Source organism: Pan troglodytes, chromosome 9 (assembly GCF_028858775.2).
Source record: "Pan troglodytes isolate AG18354 chromosome 9, NHGRI_mPanTro3-v2.0_pri, whole genome shotgun sequence".
NCBI classification, from domain to species: domain Eukaryota; kingdom Metazoa; phylum Chordata; class Mammalia; order Primates; family Hominidae; genus Pan; species Pan troglodytes.
The window spans coordinates 53,473,493-53,488,130 of record NC_072407.2 but is presented as its reverse complement, the minus strand read 5'-3'; the positions used below and the strand labels follow the sequence as shown (position 1 = coordinate 53,488,130).

General features: G+C 39.4%; 1 pseudogene; it reads right to left on the bottom strand.

The window, feature by feature from the left end:
* Positions 1-13,167: 13,167 nt before the first annotated feature.
* On the bottom strand, positions 13,168-14,171 carry LOC466884 (olfactory receptor 4C5-like; annotated as a pseudogene).
* Between the last annotated feature and the right edge of the window lie 467 nt (positions 14,172-14,638).

Here is a 14,638-nt window from a genome sequence, read left to right as displayed (position 1 = left end):
CTTTTTTCATAGATTTAGCTCAGGTTGTGTGTATATGGCCCACCTGAAAAAAAATAGTATTTCTGAATGATGATATTTTAAATTCAATACTAAAATATTTCATCACCTCTTTAGTCCTGGTTTTTGGGGGTGATGGAGCTACATTGCCACTCACCTCTGCTGTTTTGCAGAGTTGTAAAGAAGAACAGAAGATTAGATTTCTCCTAATTCATATATTAATTAAATAGTGATAATATCTTACAAGTACCACAAACAAGATCTTGTTATAAATGTTGACTTCCAAACTTCCTTTATGGCTCTAAAATTTCACATATGGCTTTCTTTCATTTTGGGGGAGGACAAATCTTATCAATAACAATTGTTTTGAAATTATATTTTCTCTTGTTATGGTTATTTATAGGTATATGAACCCAGTATGTGTATTAGATACTAATATGCATATTTGATACTAAAGTGCAAAGCCTTACTAATTCTAAGCCAGCTGTGTTCTGTGATCTATTGTCCTTTTCTGTCTTATAAATGCACATGTACACAGATTGAGACAGAGCTGCAAATGGAGATATTCTTCTTTCAGAATGCTGGGTAACTATCACAATAACAGCTCATTGAGGATAATTCATTCAACATCCCTGAATGTTGCATCTATCTCTAAATGACCCTTTTTTTCATGCTCACTCTTTCTGCATCTTTAATTGTGGCTATATAAATGGTGCAAAGTTATAATATTTAATGATATTTCATAAATACATTTCCCTCACGGTTGAACTTTTATCACATATAGAATTATACACTGGATAAGATATACTTCCCCACTCACATCTTACAAATGGAATTAAATGAGTCATGATGTTTTCCCTGAGTTTTCTATCGGCAAGACAGAAATGTCTGGGTCACCTGAGATAATGCAGTTTTCTCTTTTGGCATAAGTTCAGTCAATTAAGATGAACTTGTAGTTTTCATTGCTAACTGGTAAACAACGGGAAATTTGTATTGCTAATGGAAAACATTCAGTATTATAAGAATGTAGATATTTTTGAATAATCTAGACAAAGAGTTTCAAGAGTAAGTATATATTGTTACAAAAGAGCATGAGATATTTTATTTCTTCTCCTCCCCCTTTTCTCCTTCTTTCCCTAACCCCTGGCAAAAATGTAACCACATAGTTTTCCTCAAAAATTTCTAGAAACAGAAATCAGTCAGCGTCATGACCTCTGAGCTTCATTAAAGGTAAGTAAAAATATCTTTGGTTTTCAGGAAAACTCAGTTGCTAAGTTGCTTTCTCTTTATTCATGGCTTCTGTAGATGGTGATTATATGGTTAATCATCCTTAATGGATTTAATTCACAAATTCTAACTTCAATGTAGCAATATGGAAGTCACGAAAAGGGGAAAAACATTTCCAGCATGACAAACAGAAATCTACAGAATCAGTGTATTCAGTGAGACATAAATGTTAACCATGATGTTTTAAAAGTGACTTCAGTAGTTTTTAGCAGCATCTGGTCTGGCAACATTATGCATAGGCTTTTCTATTGATATTTTTATGTCATTGTGTCCAAATTCATTTTCAGAGAAAAATACTCAACTTTAAGTCAAGTATGGAATGACAAAAACTACTTCACTGAAAACAAATTGGCTAAAACAAGTTAATCTGCTTAAAATTTAGGAGAAAAAGTATAGTTTTCACTGACCCGGATCTAGTTGATTGTGGATTCCTCCAATTTTAGATTGAGTGCAGTCACTGCTTTCTTCTCCTGCAGGCATGGAACATGGCCACAAATAGATTCTATGAGCTGACAAGTGGGATATTGGAATTCTCTAGATGGCTCTCCCAGTTCTGACATTTTAGTTTATTTTGCTTTCTATTGTCAGTCTGAATTTACTAAGAAAACAAGATGTTTCAGTTAGGAAACTTCAGTATCTCTAGGATTGAGTGTCTACTCACTTTCTGGGTTTCCTATGAATGTATAAGCCAATCTTCAAAATATATCTACTTTTCAGATCTCTTAGGACTATATTCAATCCAGATTAAAAACTAGGAATAATGCAAAATTCTTCAAATTTGGAAAATGCAATTATAAAATGAATAAGTAAATCAAATCCACTTGATTGGATATTGTTTTCTCAAATCTATTCTGATGAAATTTTGTTTCCTTGAGTCCCTGAAAAATGTGGTGAAAGAATTCCTTTTATTTATGATTCAAGTTCTCCTTCAACTCTGTTTTCCTAGAAACCCACTAAGCTCAGGAGTGGTGTTTCCCAAACAAATCTTCATCATTTTGCATCCTGTCTCTGCTGCTGTCATTTGCTCACAGGTCCTTCTTTGTAATTCTTTCATCATTGGCTCTAGAGAAATATTTAAATAGACTATCACAGACTGCAGGATTTGGCAATGCATTGACCTTTCAAGTATCCAGAGGATTAGCAATTGGCCTTGTTGGAATGTTTGGCAAAGCAATAGTCAGATCCTTCATTTACTCTCACTTGGCACCCAGAAACGTCATTAGTGGCTAGTTTTAGAAATGCAGTTGAACTTGGGTTAAAGATATGTCTGTGGCTATTGTTTAGGATAAGATTTGGAAACCTTCACTGTAGGGCTGTTTTGCTAACTGTGGCATTGTTGAGCCTAGGATATGGCATGGTTTTAGGCAAATGTCAGAGTTCAGAGAATAAATTTTTTTCTGAACCCATGTCTGGTCTAAATGATATGGTTGCTCTGAAGAATGGGGAATACCAGTATTCAAGGTCATGTGTCAGATTACTCTGGGAGATTGTGAGATTTTTATTAATGGCTGACTGAGGGGACTTACATGGCAGGATTTCCAACTACCAAAGATTGGGTCATTTAAACTGACAGAGATATCAACTTCCTGTAGGATGATTACCTAGATGACATGTTCTCATGATGAATTCAAGAGTATATATCTTTTCTTTCTACCCCACAAAGAGAGAATGGTGTGACTTGGAGTAGGTGTCACGCTTTCCCACATTGCCATTGAGAATCAATCACATTCAGCCAAGCACTTACGTATGATGACATCCAGAGGTGGAGAATAGAGACATTCTAGAAGAAGGCTCCACTGCTATCTTCTCTCCTTCAGCTTGTGAGGTGATGAGGAACTGACAGCAATTTTGCATGGAATCACCTTTTCTGCTCTCAACTTTTGGTTTCAAAACAAACTGACACACTCCCAAAGTCCAGGACCAGAAAACAAAACTTTCCTCTATTCTCAATGGAATGGGGGCCTTACTCATTGGCCTAGAGCCTGGAACTAGCCTGGTGCTGGGGCAGGAATGGACCCTGGGTCTACAAAGACCAGTCTGGAGTCCGAGATTGCAGGGGCTGGCCTGGTCCCTGGAATCATAGGGTTCTGGAATATGGAGCTGTGGGGATCTGCTTAAAACTTGGGTCTTCAGGGGCCAGACTGGAGACTGGGTGTATAAATGCTAGTCTAGGTGTTGAGTTCACGATGGATGGATGAGTCCTGGGGCCTCAGATGCTGGCCTGAAACCTAGGTCCACAGTAGCATTCCTAGAGCCTGGGTCCAGCAGGGTAGGCCTAGTGCTGGGGTTTATTGGGATGGGCCTGGACCCTGCATATTCAAGAAGCCTTGAGTCCTAGGTCTGCTAAAATGTAGGAATGCTGGGGTCGGCCTGGTGGGTGGGGCCACAGGGACCAGTCTCATACTGCATAAGCCTGGATCCTGTGTCTGTGAGTGCTAGCCTGGTACCTGAGGCCAGGGGTGCTGACCTGATGCTGGAGTGGGCCTGAAGCCTGGGGCTGTGTAGGCCAACCTTGCTCTGAGCTGGTCTGGAACCTGGTGCAGAGCTGGAAACTGGGGTCACAGGGGCTGGCCTGGTACTAGGCAAGCCGGGAGCCTGGACCTGAGAGTCAGCTTGGAGTCTGGATCTGTGGATATGGACCTTATGACTAGGGCTATGGGGCCTGCCTCACACTGGGGTAGGCTTGAAACCTGGAGCCACTGGAGTTGGCCTGGCAAAGTTGTGGGTCCAGAGACCAAGTCAGCAAGGGACTCCTGGAACCTGGGACCATGGGGTACTGGCCAGCGCTGAATTTTACTGGGGCTATTCTGATATTAGAGCCTGAGGCAAAGTCCAGTGTTCATTTCCCTCTCCTTCCTTCATGCAGAGGCTATTTCTCTCTATGCCATGCTGCCTGGGGTTGTGGGGAACACAGGTGGTGACAGAGGTAATGTAAAATCATCCTTCCTACCCTCTTCAATGCATCTTTTCTTATTTCTGTGCTACACCCAGGTGCTATAATATCTCAGCTGGTTTCCTTAGCTCTTGTGAAGGTATTTTTTAATGTAGATAGTTCAAACTGATGCTTCTGTGGAGGGACAAGAGTTGTCTGGTGAGAATCTTCATATCATTATTGATAAAGAAACTTAAGGTTGAGAGATTCTGTTTTGGTTCCTATTTTCCTGACAAGTAGGAGGTGTAATTTTCTGAGATTAAAGGAAAATTTGTGGAATATAGATGTATTAGTTCTCATAATGCTGCTATAAGGAACTACCTGAGACCAGGAAATTTATGAAGAAAAGAGATTTAATTGACTCATAGTTCTGCAGGCTGTACAGGAAGCATGGCTGTGGGCCCTCAGGAAGCTTACAATCATGGTGGAAAGTGAAGGGGAAGCAAGCACATCTTACTATGGTGGAACAGGAAACACAGTGAAGGGGAAAGTGCTACACATGTTTAAACAACCCAATCTCATGAGGACTTACTATCATGAGAATAGCAAGGTGGAAATCCACCCCCATAATCCAATCACCCCCGACCAGTTCCCTCCCACAACATTGAAAATTACAATTCAACATGAGATTTGTGTTGGGACACAGAGCCAAACCATGTAATTATGCCCCAGCCCCTTCCAAATTTAACAACCTTATCACATTTCAAAACACAATCATGCCTTCCAACAGTCCCCCCAAATCCTAACTAATTCTAGCATTAACTCAAAAGTCCAAGTCCAAAGTCTAATCTGAGACAAGTCAAGTCCTTTCCTCCTGTGTGCCTATAAAGCCAAAAACAAGTTAGTTACCTCCAAGATACAATGAGGGTATAAGCATTGGGCAAGCAAATGTCCCCATTCCAAAAGGGAGAAATTGGCCAAGACAAAGGGGCTACAAGCCCCATGCAAGTCTGAAACCCACCTGGGTAGTCATTAAATCCTAAAGCTCCAAAGTAATCTCCTTTGACTACATGTCTCACATCCAGGCCACACTGATGAAAAAGAAGTTGGGCTCTAAAGGCCTTGGGCAGCTCCATCCCTGTGGCTCTGCAGGGTACAGTCCCTGTGGCTGCTTTCATAGGCTAACATTGAGTGCCTGCAGCTTTTCCAGGTACATGGGGCAAGCAGTGGGTAGATCTATCATTCTGGGGTCTGGAGGATGGTGGCCATTTTCTCACAGTTCCAGTAGGCAGTGCTTCAGTGAGGATACTGTGTGGGGGCTCTCACTCCACATTTCCCCTTTGCACTGCCCTAGTAGAGGTTCCCCAATGAGAACTGCAGCAGATGTCTGCCTGGACATCAAGACATTTCCATACATCCTTTGAAATCTAGACAGAGGCTCCCAAACCTCAACTTTTACCTTCTGTACACCTGTAGGCCCAACACCATGTGGAAGCTTGGGCCTTGCACCCTCTGAATCAATGGCCTCATCTGTACTTTGGCCCCTTTTAGCCATGACTAGAGCTGGAGAGGCTGGGAGGCAGGGTGCCATGTTCTGAGGCTGCACACAGCAGGAAGGCTTTGGGCCTGGCCCATGAAACAATTTTTTTCCTCTTAGGCCTCCAGGCCTGTGATGAGAGGTGCTGCTGCAAAGGTCTCTGAAGTGCCATGGAGTCATTTTCTCCATTATCTTGGCTATTAACATTTGGCTTTTCTTTACTTATGCAAATTTCTGCAGCCTTGAATTCCTCCCCAGAAAATGTTTTTTTTTTTCTTTTCTACCACATAGCTGGGCTGCAAATTTCCCAAGCTTTTGTATGCTCTGCTTCCCTTTTTAATATAAGTTTTATTTTCCAGTCATTTATTTGTTTATGCAAATGAGCATAGGCTTTTAGAAGCAGCCAGGCTACATGTTAAATGCTTTGGTGCTTAGAATTTTTTCTGCCAGGTACCCTAAACTATCTCAAGTTCAAAGTTCCACAGATCTCTAGAATGGGGGCACAATGCTACCACTTTCTTTGCTAAAGCATAGGAAGAGTGACCTTTACTTTAGTTCCCAATAAGTTCCTTATCTCCATCTGATACTTCATTAGCTTGGCCATCTCTTTCCATATCACAATCAGCATTTTGGTCCAAACCATTCACAAACCTCTAGGAAGTTCCAAATTTTCCCACATCTTCCTGTCTTCTTCTGAGCCCTGTATCTGTTAGAATCTTTGACTATTACCTAGTTCCAAAGTTGCTTCCACATTTTCAGGTATCTTTGTAGCAATGCCCCACTTCTCTGGTAGTACCAATTTTCTATATTAGTCCATTCTCGCATTGCTATAAAGAACTACCTGAGACTGGGTAATTTATGAAGAAAAGAGGTTTAATTGACCCACAGTTCTGTAGGCTATACCAGAAGCATGGGTGGAAGGCCTCAGGAAACTTACAATAGTGGCAGAAGGTGAAGGGGAAGCAAGCAAGGGAGCGAGAGAGAGAGAGCAAAGGGGGACGTTCTAGGTACGTTTAAACAACCATATCTCATGAAAACTCACTCACTATCACAAAATACAGCAAGGGGGAAATCTGTCCCCATGATCTGATCACCTCCCACTAGGTACCACCCACAACACTGGGAATTACAATTTGGCATGAGATTTGTGTGGGGACACAGAACCAAACCATATCAATAAGTTAATGAAATTGTAAGAATATGTAGGAAACAAACAGAAAAACATGCCATGCTCATGGATTAGAAGAATCAATGTGAAAATGACCATATTACTCAAAGCAATCTATAGATTCAGTACAATTCCTATCAAAATGCCAACCTCATTTTTCACACTATTAGAAAAACAAACCTAAAATTCATATGGAAACAAAAAAGAGCTCAAATAGCTAAAGCAATCCTAGGCAAAAAGAACAAAGCTGGAGGCACCACATTACCTGACTTTAAATTATCCTACAAGGATATAATAACCAAAATAGCATGGTACTGATATAAAAGTATACATATAGACAAATAGAAGATAATAGAGAACCTAGAAATAATGACAAATATCTACAACCAACTGATTTTTGACAAAACAGACAAAAATAAAACAAAAACAAACAAAAAACATGCACTGGGGAAAGGATGACCTATTCAATCATGGTGCTGGGAAAATGGGACAGCCACATTCAGAAGAAGGAAATCAGATTTCTATCTCTCATCACATACAAAAATTAACTCAAGATGGATTAAAAAATTCAATGTAAGACCTGAAACCATAAAAATTCTAGAAGAACCTAGGAAAAACTTTTTTGAACATTGACCTAGGCAAAGAATTTATGTCTAAGACTCCAAAAGCAAATGCAACAAAAATAAAAATAAATAGGACTTAATTAAACTGAAATGATTCTGCATAGCAAAAGAAATAATCAACAGAGCAAATAGACAACCTACAGAATAAAAAAAATTATAAACTCGACATTTGACAAAGGACTAATATCCAGAATCTACAAGGAACTCAAACAAATTAGCAAGGAAAAACCAAATAATCCCACTAAAATGTGAGCAAATGATATGAATAGACATTTCTCAAAAGAGGATATACAAATGGCCAACAAACATAAAAAATACTCAACATCACTAATCATCACGGAAATGCAAACTAAAACCACAACAATAGATGTTGGTGTGGATGAGGTGAAAAGGGAATGCTTATACATTATTGGTGGGAATATAAATTGGTAAAGCCTCTATGGAAAACATACGAAGATTTCTCAAAGAACTAAAAGTAGGTCTACCATTTAATCCGGCAATCCCACTACTGGGCATCTAACCAAAGGAAAATAAGTCATTATATTAAAAAGAAACTTGCATGTGTATGTTTATCACAGCACAATTCACAACTGCAAACACATGGAATCAACCTAAGTGAACATCGACCAATAAAGAAAATGTGGCGTGTATATATCATGGAATATTACTCAGCCATAAAAAAGAACTAAATAATATCTCTTGCAGGAACTTAGATGGAACTGGAGGCTGTTATCCTAAGTGAAGTAACTCAGGAAGAAAAAACCAAATACTGCATGTTTTCACTTATAAGTAGGAGCTAAGCTATGGATACACAAAAGTATGCAGACTGGTACACTAGACACTGGAGACTCAGAAGCGGGAAGGGTGAGAGGTAGATGAGGGATAAAAAAGTCAGCTATCAGGTACACCGTACACTATTCAGTGATAGGTACCCTAAAAGCCCAGACTTCACCATTATACATGGATAAATTCATGTAAACAAAACCACTTATACTCATAAAGCTATTGAAATTAAGAAAAGAGATGTTCAAAAATGTAAAATAATGCCACTCTTCTAATTTTTTTGTGAGAAAATATATTTGTGGAAAACATATCTATCAAAGAAATAATATCAGAAAAACTTCCAAACTGAAGGACACGTGTTTCCAGATTAAAATGAACTTCTGAATGCTTAACACAGTAAATACAAAGCAGGAAGAGGAAGAGATAAAAGAAAAAAAGAAGACATATAAGGCCATGTTATGAAACTTCATCACACTGTAGATCCCATGAGAAGCACAAGGTCAGAGATAACCAACACCATGCACAGTTGTGTCTTTCCATGATGTCTGACTTTTATTGGTGCCATCTCAATCATAAAAGCCTCAAGCTACATGGATTTCCCAAGGAGGCAATTCTCCTTAGTACTTCCCATTCACTTGGTAGTCAGAGCCGCAGGCACAGAGCCTGACAAGCCATTCCCTAAGTCAGTCAATATTGCAAATCCTACATAATAGTACACTTAATCAATATATAAATGTTATAGATTAAACATTCTATAGCAAACAAAGTAATATTTAACATCAAGAAAAAGGGGATAGGAAAAGAGGTTAACAAACCAGTCCAGGGAGAGCAATGTAGACAAAAAGAATTTCCTTGTCTGGGCCAGGTGGTCCATTGGTCTTGCAAGAAAGCGTCTTTGATGTCGACAGAGCCTTCGGTGGCAGATTCCAGGTGCTTATCACAAGTGACAACAAGACAGTGTCTGTTAAGACAGCTGATTTGAGTTGCTGAAGTCCTGTTCTTTTTATGGCCACAGAGTCCTCTGGTGAGGACTGATAGTGGAGGCATGTGCTTGGTTATGTCCTTACCTGATTGGATGCAGTGATGTATGTATGTATGTATGTATGTATGTATGTATGTATGTATGTATTTATGTATGTATTTATTTTTGAGACAGTCTCACTATATTGCCCAGGCTGGAGTGCAGTGGTGAGATCTCTGCTCATTGCAGCCTCCGCTTCCCGGGTTCAAGTGAGTCTTGTGCCTCAGCCTGCTGAGTAGCTGGAATTACAGGTGCCAGCCACCAAGCCTGGCTAATTTTTATATTTTTAGTAGAGGTAGGGGTTTACTATGTTGACCAGGCTGGTCTTGAACTCCTGACCTCAGGTTATCTGCCCGCCTCAGCCTCCCAAAATGCTGGGATTACAGGCATAAGCCACCACACCTGGCCTGGATGCAGTTTTTATTGATCAGGCAAAACATCTGGTCTCAGCTGACAAAGTGCCTTATGAAATGTAAGGTAGATCTTTTTCTAAGATGGAGTTACTTATGTCAAGAGTGCACTATACGACGGATAAGTAGATCTTGAAAGATTTCAGAGGAAAATATGAGACCATATATAAAGGAACAGAAATCAAAATGACATTACCCTTGCCAACAATACTTGAAGCTATAAGACAATGCAGCAATGCTTTCATTCTTAGAAAAAATAGTTATCAATCAAAAATAATATCCCCAGCAAAACGATCAATTTTGAGTGCTGAAGAAAGGCATTTTTAGGCATCGTATGGGAGAGTGTTATAATAATGATCCCAAAGAACCATACATCTCTGTACCCACACCACTTTGCAATGGGACTTTGCTGTTTCTCCCAGTGAGAGAGGGGGGGGGTCTATTTCTTCACCCTTTTGACCTGGGTTGGCCTTATGAGTTATTTTGACCAATAAGACAAGAAAGAAGGGACATTGTGTGAGTTCCACAGCTGAGGCTTTAAGAAGTCTTGAAACTTCTCTCATCTTCTTGGAACCCTGAGACCACCATGCTCTGAGAAGCCAGTGGAGGATGAGACATGTCTAAAACTCATACATCAAAATGCAGCAATATAAAGTGAAGTTCTTAAAGCAGCTGAATACTAATCTATTTGACTGTCTTTTTCTTTAGAATTATTTATATATTTAGCGTATGAGATTTTTGTTATATTTTGCAAATATTTTCATTATAGCTCCTCTTTTAACTTTGTGGCATTTTAAAAATAATACACAAGTTTTTTTTTATTTTTTGGAGGTCTCTTTATGCTTTTGAGGTTTTGTTTCTTGATTAAGAAGGACTTCTCTCTATGCAACGATTTAATCTTATTTCTTTAAAAAAAGCAAAACAAAGGGGAAAAAAAGCTAACAGTATAAGCAACTGGTTGGTGCAATATGATGGTAGCTATCAAAGAGAGAGCTAGGAGTCTAAAGTAGTTGTCTGTAAGGAGTGGTCTGGAGAGGAGGGCCAGGCAGGGACTTGCTGCTTTTCTATTATACCTCTCTTTCCCTAGCATTCCAACCTGAAAACTGAACTAATAAAGAGTGTCCTGAATCCAACCACTTACTATCCTCACTCCCACCGGTCTGCTCAAGTCCATCATTTCTTCCCTAAATGACCACAAAAGCTGGCCCACTGGTGTCCTGCATCTGTCTTCCACCTTTGCCCATTTCAGATATCTATTGCTGTGAAATAAACCACTTACAAACAAAAACAAACAAACAAGAATGGGTAGAAAGAAGGACCTGTCTATGTTAGCCAGAAATTTTGCTCAGGAAGTTTTGAAGACCTAGTTCATATTGGAGTTCACAAATTTTTGGCACCCCCCTTAGTGTATAATTGTATAATTTTCTTCAGTATTGCCTTACATTGTACGTAAAGGGAAAAAGAAGATGGTTTATAAATTTATGGTTTAAATATGTCAGTTACCATAGTGAGCTACACCAAAGCTGAAAAAGGCTCTATTTGAATTTGATTTTGCAAGGATTGGTATTTACCCATCCTATGCTATTTGACAATCAAGATAATTGCAAAAGTTATGTTAACTGTTCTAAGTCCTTTAAAAGATAAAGTTAATTGTATCATTAGTCAGCATAAGCTTCATTTTTCTGTGGTAACATATGGATTCTGAACTATCAGTGGTTTAACACATACAATTTTATTTCCTGTTCAAGCCAAATCTGCTGAGCTGTGGTTTAGGCGATGCTCTAGGGAACTGTTCTCCATGTAGTTACTCAGCAATCCAGGCTGTTGCTTCTGTATAGCTGTTTCATATCAGTTTGTGTCTCCCAGGTTTGCTGCAGCAGGGAAAATAAAGCTGGGGAGTAGCTTGCTGGCTCTTAAATGGTTATGCCTCAATGTGACATATATCACTTCTGCAAACATGGCTTTCCTTAAAAAGGAGTGGGCTGGAAAACATAGTGGTAGCACATAGATATTTCATGACCAGAAAATGGGTTAGCCACAATTGAGAAAAACTCATCTCCTTGGAATAAATTGTTTACTAAACTGATGAATATTACTTTGTACGTAATATATACTTAACATAAGAGTTAAGTATGCTTATGGAGTCCGGTGGATTAATTCAGTTCTTACGAAGGTAGAAGTGAAGTTGCTGAGATTTATAGGACTTCTGGCCTGGCTCTGGTCTAGATCTTCTTAAAAATCTGGATTATTTTTCTTAGGATTGCACTGTATCCACATCTCAAATTACTTCCAATCTCAATGGTCTGCAGTTGGGCTGCAGTTCTTTATTCAAATTTGAATGTGCAGAATTTCTGCCTTAATTACTCACATATCACCAGTTCTCTTTTTTTCATTTTTTGAGATGGAGTCTCACTGTGTTGCCCAGCCTGGAGTGCAGTGGCACAATCTTGGTTCACTGCATCCTCTGCTCCCTGGGTTCAAGTGGTTCTTGTGCCTCAGCCTCCTGAGTAGCTGGGATTACAGGCATGGCCACCAAGCCCAGCTAATTTTTCTATTTTTAGTAGAGATGGGGTATTACCATGTTGGCCAGGCTGGCCTCAAACTCCTGGCCTCAAGTGATCTGCCTGTCTCTGCCTCCCAAAGTGTTGGGATTACAGGCATGAGCCACCACACCCAGCCACCAATTCTCTTTTGGGTCAGCTACTTTGTTTCTATTAGCTAAGGCACAAATCCATCCAATAAAAGCCATTTTTGAGGTGAAGTGGTGTATAGGATATTTTCGACAGAAAAAAAGTGCTTCACAAAACATCTTCTACCTGAGAAATAATGTCCAAGATTGTTCTGTGATTGTACCTGGATGAATTTTCTACCCCTCTTTGACTTTAGAGAAAATAATTTATTCTGGAGAGAGCCAGATTATAATGTAAGTGATCACCCCTGGAGTTGTGAACACAACAGCATTAATTTTGGATGAGTGCTGCCTTAACTCTCATTCCTCAAAACCCAATCATTTCTCACCTATCTCTCTCTTTCACAATAATAGTTCTACTTCAATTTTATTAGTTGGGATTAAAACTATGCATTTTCAACAAAAGATTTAGCCATTAGGGCTTTTTGTTTATTCTAATTATTTGGCCTGTTAGTTATATACTCTATACCGAAGCTTTGCAGATAATTGTTCTACTAAACACATAAACTCATGGGTTTTCCATACACTGTAACATGTTTATGTTGACTAGCAATGTCCCCTGATTAATAATTTGTAAATGTGAAGAAGTTTCTAATTGGCAGAAACATTAGTCATCATTTAATCAGATACTGATCTTTTATGAAAAAGGATCATTAAAGGTTCCAGAAAATAAGGGGAATAAAATATACTTAAACTCACATATTCTGACCTCAAGACCTTTACCCTTTTCATTAGTCATACCTGTTGTTAAAATATGAGTAGGTTCTGTGTTTATCTTCTCTAATCACACAAATTGTTACCCCAGATTATTTGGCTCCAGAGCTGCTTCATGGCATTTTTCCCCTCTGTGTTTCTGAGGGTATAGATTAAAGGGTTTAACATGGGTGTTACCACAGTATAAAACACAGACACAGCTTTATCAATAGGGAAGGTGATCATGGGTCGAAGGCACATGAATATACAGGGAACAAAGAATAGGATGACTACAGTGATATGGGAGGTGCAGGTAGAGAGAGCCTTCCACTGTCCTTCTGTGCTGTGAGTCTTTAGTAAGCAGAGGATTAGGACATAAGAGGTAATAAGAATAGAAAAAATGAGCATAAACATCAGCCCACTGTTGGCGGCAACAAAGAGTCCGAAGACGTGAGTGTCAGTGCAGGAGAGTTTTAGCAGAGGGAAAAGGTCACAGATTAAATGGTCAATGACATTGGGGCCACAGAAGGGCAGCCAGACTATTAAAAGCATTTGAATCAGAGCATGAAGAAATCCCCCGGCCCATGCCATGGCCACCAGTAGGCCACACACCTTCCTGTTCATTGTGATCAGGTAGTACAGGGGCTTGCAGATTGCCTCATAGCGGTCATAGGCCATTACCACGAGCAGAATGATCTCAACTCTCCCAAAGAAATGTTCTGCAAAGAGCTGGGTCATGCACCCACTGAAGGAGATAGTTTCCTTTCAGTGAGTAAGTTAAATATCATTTTGGGGGCCATGGTAGAAGAGCAGCAGCCATCTATGAAGGACAAGAAAGACAGAAAAAAATACATGGGGGAGTGCAGGGCTGGGCTGGTGGTGATTGTCACCACAATGAGTAGGTTGCCTACCATGGTGAGAAATTAGATGAGTGTAACACAGCAAACAAGAGTTTCTGTGCCTCTGTGTTCTATGTCAGGCCAAGCAAGAAAATTCCGTTACGTTGTTCACTTGCTCCATAAATCCAGTTTGGCATTTGGATAATTGATTTATCTGCGAATAGCACAAGGATTGCAATTTGACACATACATTTTGAACAATAAAATAATTTTGGTCAGGATTGTTTTCTGTAACACTGATAGAATCCCTAAATCTATAAACCCAAGACTTTAAGTTGAGCCATATTATTCGTGACATAATGAACACACATTCCTCTTCTCTCTCATACACAGAGACACACACACACACACACACACACACAGACACACATTCATTCATACACACAAACATGATTTTATGATGTTGACATGTCAGGCATTTTTTCCTATAATTGTACATGGATGGATATTCTCCCAATCACCGTTATAGTATTTTTTTCCCATAGAAAAACAGCCGTAAAAAGAGGAGGAGCAGAGGCTTTAATTCGTGATTTAATTTCCCAGTTTCTTTTTTCTAACTACTCATATTCATGAGGCTACAGTGCAGTTTGTTATTCTGGTTATTTTTAACTTGTTTCGGGGTAACTATAAAACATCAGGTGAGTTCAATTTGAAATTAA